Genomic DNA, 6,282 nt, shown 5'->3' with positions numbered 1-6,282 from the left:
GGAGGAATCCAATCTCAAACAATCATCATGAATTATTACTGGTTCTCTGAAGAGTTCTTAGACTGCAAAATGAAATCAACTAAAATGCATAATCTCATAGAATGGGAAACTTGGAGAAAATATTGGGAAGGATTAGTTCTGCGTTAAAGTTGTTAGGGAAAAAGGAAAAAATGGGAAAAGATGCTGTGAGCAGGCACTTTTCATTCATTCTCAGTGGCAGGCACAGCTGCAAAGAAATGCTAGCTAATTACTTCACTCAGGAGCCGTTGTTATAATTACCTTATGACCACAAGATTTGGAATTACCCTATACATAACAGCCCGTGAGGTAGAAATTTATTGAATCGTTTACCCAAATTGAGAAGGTAAGAATGGCAGTTGCAAGAAGAATTAAGAAACCTATAGGGGGGTGTGTGAGTGTATGTGTGGTGGGTTTCAGCAGGTGCTGACCAGTTCTGGAGAACCGGTAGTAAAAATTCTGACTGGCCCCATCCCCATCTATACTCCCAAGTCCCAGCTGATTGGGAGGAAATGGAGATTTTGCAGTAACCTTCCCCTGACACGCCCACCAAGCCACACCCACCAAGCCATGCCACACCCACCAAGCCACATCCACAGAACCGGTAGTAAAAAAATTTGAAACCACCACTGGTGTGTGTGTGTGTGTGTGTGTGTGTGTGTGTGTGTGTGTGTGTGAATTTAGCTATTTGGAAAATAACTGTGTACACAGAGCTGAGAAAATTGACAATTCAATTTACATTTAGTGAGAAGTTTCAAGAAAGTTTTCAAGAAAAAAGAGCCAGACTCTCTTCTAATATGGGATGTTAGAATAATTTACTCTTTTCTTAGTAAATGAAATGTTAAAAATTGGTACTGGAGAATCCTCATTTTTCCTTCTGCTAATGAACCTTTTAATATTAGTTATTTTTAGATTACCATGTTTTAGAGCAGGAACTATTTATTTAAATCACCTGACAATTAGCTGAAAAGTAGGATACTCATTTTATAAATAAATATGTTGGAGAGATTGTACAATGTGAATAAAGACAGGAGTTACGTTGGATTCAATTCAGCATCATTTATAAGAGTAAGTATATCATTAAAAAAATCAGTTTTGAATTATACATCACTTCACGCCATTCCCAGGCCATTTTTTGTGACAACTCAACAGCACGATATCTATGAAAATCGATATCCTCTATTGATTTCTGCTGCAACGAGAGCAACAGGGTCTCCTGCTTGAGCAGGTGGTTGGACTAGAAGACTTCCAAACTTTGTTCCAATGCTGTTATTCTATGTTGTTTTATCTCCTCCATAGGACCTGGCATAAAATAATGATAAACGGAATATTTATGCTACATTATTTGTTTTGTGGCCCTAAGTTATGTTGTTATGTTTTATCTATGGTACAACCAACAACAGAAATAATTTACCAAACTACCACAGAATAATTTCATAAACAAATCCTAGTAAGCATTCACTGATCGTGCTCTTTTCAGAATGGAATGGGACAACTTGGCAAAGTCAACTTACTGCAGCCAATTCAGCATGATCAACTCACCATGGCCAACTTGCCGCAGCCAATTAATCACAGTCAACTTGCTACAGGACAACTCACTGTAGTACAATTTAACAATTCTATTTGATTATTTAAAATAAATAAACTTTATTTTAATTTTTGCCATTCACATTTCATTCTGTCCCTTCTTTTGAATCCTTTCTTTAATGATTCTATTCCACCACTTATTTGATATTAGTGTAACTCTTGTACTGCACCAAGTTGTCCTGTGGCAAGATGGCCATGGCAAGTTGCCTGTGGCAAATTGTCATAGACCCTTTCAGAAAGCTAGTATATGATCTCTATTTAGATAATAATATTGTTTTCTTTATTTGATATGGGAAGGTGTCCTCTTTCTAATTTTTAGAAATATTAATTTGTTTAAAACAGTTGCTATGCAGGCATGAATATATGCATGCTAAGTCATGCATTAATTATTGTTGTTTCATCTGTGTAGTTTATAAATATATAATCCAATCTACCAACAGCTGGAAAAAAACCTATTTTAATTACTATGTGTATGAGTTTAACAGTATTTTTCTTCAGTATAAATGTCTTTCTTTTTCACTCCTACTGTTGTTCATTTCATAACACCATGTGAAGAGTAGTGTTCTGTTTAGGCTACTATTTGGTTTTCATTATTTATGTTGTATTTCTTCTTTGGTCCCTGCAAACTAGAGTTATAGTTATAAATACGTCACTTTTCTTTCTTCTGTTGAGTGCAGCTTTATGTTAAATTATTATATAGATGAAATACTCTGCAGTTTTACGTGAACTATTTTGAAAATAATGCCAGTTTCTATTAATATTATCATGGCATTTATGAGTTTGCTAGGACAATTGAATTATTGGAAAAGGAGGAAGGAAATTATTTGTCTATTAAATGTTTTTATACTGCTATGTCTGAAGTCACATCTCAAACGAGTTTGCAGCAATAGTAAAAATTATTAACATGCAGCAATAAAATTAGATAGGTAAAAATAATGGGAAAATAAATATATTGAACAGAAAAGGAAAAAAAGGCAAAGGAAAGCAAAACAAAACCATCCATCCATTGTCACTCATCTAAACAAAGCCTGGATGAAGAGATTTCAAACAGGCAAATACAAAGCGAAACAATCTACCTTTCATACATTTTTTTTGTTTTTATCAATTGTTTACTTAATATTTTAAACTCTTAGCTTTATAAATGTATAATGTTTTGATTTTAACTGCTTGTAAATCCCATTACTGAGTTAAGTGCTATACTAATTAAATAATTAATTAAATAAATATCAAGATATCATTCCAGACAGCAAGCATTTCCACAGATGAGACTTACAAAAAGTGGTATTTGTGCCTTATAATAGTTAGACAAATCTTTAAAGAATTGTAACTTGTCTTTTTATGTACACTGAGAACACACACACCAAAGACAAATTCTTTGTGTGTTCCATCACACTTGGCCAATAAAGAATTCTATTCTGTTCTGTTCCATTCCATTCCATTCCATTCCATTCCATTCTATAACTAGCAACATCACTCCACCAGGTTAAAAGTACCACACAATTATCTGGATCCATGTGTTTGTCCACATTGGTTAAGTAAAATAAGTCAAGTTGGGCAAAGACTGAAATACCACCATCCATTTTCTTATCTCTTAGTTGTTTTTTCTTGGTTTTTTTTTTTTTTTTGACATTTTCTAAGCTTCCTATTCATTGAGTGCAATACAGAAAGCCTGGGTTTTAAAAATTCTACTGATTTCCCAAATTTCCCACATGTACAGCTGTTTTAATACTCTGAACATTTTATCATGAACTAAACATTCAAGGACAAAGAAGGTAATAAAGCATTATATAATGGAAGCAAACATGCCCTGTTTTCCCCAAAATAAGACATCCCCTGATAATAAGCCAATCAGGCTTTTGAGCGCATGGCAATAAGGCCAAGCGCTTATTTCTGGGTTAAAAAAAAATATAAGACAGGGTTCTGCTACATGTCAGGAAGACATGGGTGGGCACCATTGTTGCATCATTTGCAGCTCTGGCTTTGCAGAGTGCTCACTTCTTTTGTGCTATGGTTGCTCTTCTGTCCTCAGATGTCTGGCAGCCCATGTTGATCAATCTTGTGCCAGGGTTTCCCCGGAGGTGGTGTCGATATCTATGGACTTGAAGGAGGTTTTCAAAGTGTCTCTGTATCGCTTCCTTTATCCCCCGTGCGATCACTTTCCTTGAGACAGCTGACCATAGACGAACTGTTTAGGGATGCAATGGTCTGGCATCCTTGCAACATGGCCTGCCCATCATGTGAACTGATGGCAGGCCTGCTCTGGAGAAGACTTCTATGTCTGGCTCCTTGTCCTGCCATCGGATCTTCAGAAGGCAGGTTGTGTGGAAGTGGTTCAATTGCCTAGCGTATACAGTCCAAATCTCACTGGCATATATCAGGGTAGTTAGCACTACTGCTCAGTAGACTTTGAGCTTTGTAGCAAGGCTTATTCCATGGCGGTCCCACACATTGGTCAGTAGTCTGCCAAATGCAGAGCTTGCCTTCGCGATTCTGCAGTTGACCTCAATGTCAATTGTCACTGCATGGGAGAGGGTTCTGCCAAGGTATGTAAATTGGTCCACTGTTTGTAGTTTTTGTCCCTTCACTGTGATGGTGGGCTCTTGGTGTTGGGCTTTCGGAGCTGGCTTCAGTGGTCCTAAGGTAAGCAGGTAAGACAGCCCTCCAAAATAAGATCTGGCTCAAAAGAAAATAAAACCAGGTCTTATTGTTATAAACTTCCAGAAGTCATTGACAGGTCTTATTTTCGGGAAAACATGGTAAATGTACAGATCTCAGATGTCAATGACTTCTGGAAGTTTATAATACAGCTAAAAACAGGTGATTAATCTTAAAATGGTTAAAAGATAGAATAAAAAGTAAAAGTAAATATAAGTAAAAATAAAGATAGCATGTCATAATAATATCCAAATTAATCATTACAGTCATTACATGGAAAATTCTGTAGCTACCTCCACATTTTCTACATACTTTCTAATCATTCACAAGTAGTGTGAAGATGATCCATGGCTGTTTTCATTTCTGCTGATCTAAACTGCTGAGAACATGGAGTGAAAATTATTTCCTCACTGCAAGTTGTCACAACTCTGGCAGCAATAAATCATTCACCCTCTTCTCTACCTGAAAAGGAAAGGTAAAAAAAGAGAAAACCCAGTAACCCAGAACTCAACAATTTTGAATAGTAAAAGAAAACTAAATAAAATTTTATCAACTTTGTCCTTTTTTTGTGGGGGAGCGGTCTGGACCACAGAGTAGGAATTGCAAAGCCATTTTATTATTATTTTTTCATAGCCCCAATTTGTGAATGTTGATTTGAATGGAAAAACCTGTTCCACATATATAACACTGTGATTTTAAAAATTCACATTAACCATGACTTTATTATACCACAAATATTGTGTCACCCCAATTTCAGATCAGGTGCTTCTAAATAGATTCTATTTTTCAGCAACATCCACTATTTCATTCAAACCAAACACCAATGTGCAAAATAATTTAAAACACAGGTAAACCCAATCCTCCTCTTTCTTTTGTATCTAGTAATACCTTATTTTGATTCAGAAACTCTCCTTCCCCCCATCACACAAATGTAGCTATATACTTCTGCCAGTGTTTACACCGTACATCAATAAATAAATAAATAATAAATAATTTTATTTCTATACCGCCCTTCTCCCGAAGGACTCAGGGCGGTGTACAGCCAATTTAAAAACACAACACACAACAATAATTAAAAATTAAAATAATTACATAGATTTGGCCGATTTAAAACCACAAACATTTAAAATACCCCAATTAAAATTATTAAGTTGATAGCCCTGCCTGGCGGAACAACAGGGTCTTCAGTGCGCAACGAAACACTCGGAGGTCGGAGATCTTGCGTATTTCCGGGGGCAGTTCATTCCACAGGGCTGGGGCTCCCACAGAAAAGGCCCTCCCCCTGGGTGTCGCCAGCCGACATAACTTGGCTGATGGCACCCTGAGGAGACCCTCTCTGTGGGAGCGGACTGGTCGGTGGGAGGCTATTGGTGGCAGAAGACGGTCTCGAAGGTACCCGGGTCCTATGCCATGGAGCGCTTTAAAGGTGGTAACCAACACCTTGAATCGCACCCGGAAGACCACTGGGAGCCAGTGCAGCTCGCGCAGGAGGGGTGTCATGCGGGCACAACGAGTTGCGCCCATAACCACCCGCGCGGCCGCATTCTGGACCAGTTGGAGCCTCCGAGTGCTCTTCAAGGGGAGCCCCATGTAGAGAGCATTACAATAGTCCAGCCGGGAGGTGACAAGGGCATGAGTGACCGTGCGCAAGGCGTCCCGGTCCAGAAAGGGCTGCAACTGGCGGATCAGGCGAACCTGATAAAAGGCCCCCCTGGCCACGGCCGTCATATGCTCTTCTAAAGACAGCCGTGCGTCCAGGAGGACACCCAGATTGCGAGCCCTCTCTGTGGGGGGCAAAGATTCACCCCCAATAGTCAGCGATGGCACCTGCTGACTATATCGGGACGCCGGCAGCCACAGCCACTCGGTCTTGGACGGGTTGAGTCTGAGCCTGTTCCTCCCCATCCAGACCCGCACGGCCTCCAGGCAGCGAGACATCACATCAAGGGCATCATTGGGGTGGTCTGGGGTGGAGATGTACAGCTGAGTATCATCAGCGTACAGATGACACTTCACCCCAAA

General features: G+C 39.1%; 1 long non-coding RNA gene across 1 annotated transcript; it reads right to left on the bottom strand.

The window, feature by feature from the left end:
- Positions 1-1,062: 1,062 nt before the first annotated feature.
- On the bottom strand, positions 1,063-4,718 carry LOC117680245 (uncharacterized). The gene is made up of 2 exons (XR_004595590.1): positions 4,573-4,718; positions 1,063-1,320 (listed from the first exon to the last, which is right to left on the bottom strand). It is a non-coding gene; the product is annotated as an uncharacterized LOC117680245 (long non-coding RNA).
- Positions 4,719-6,282: the final 1,564 nt, after the last annotated feature.

Source organism: Pantherophis guttatus, chromosome 8 (assembly GCF_059756535.1).
Source record: "Pantherophis guttatus breed Tessera chromosome 8, ASM5975653v1, whole genome shotgun sequence".
Taxonomy (NCBI): domain Eukaryota; kingdom Metazoa; phylum Chordata; class Lepidosauria; order Squamata; family Colubridae; genus Pantherophis; species Pantherophis guttatus.
The sequence above is the reverse complement of the archived record's forward strand: the minus strand, read 5'-3'. Positions and strand labels throughout refer to the sequence as shown.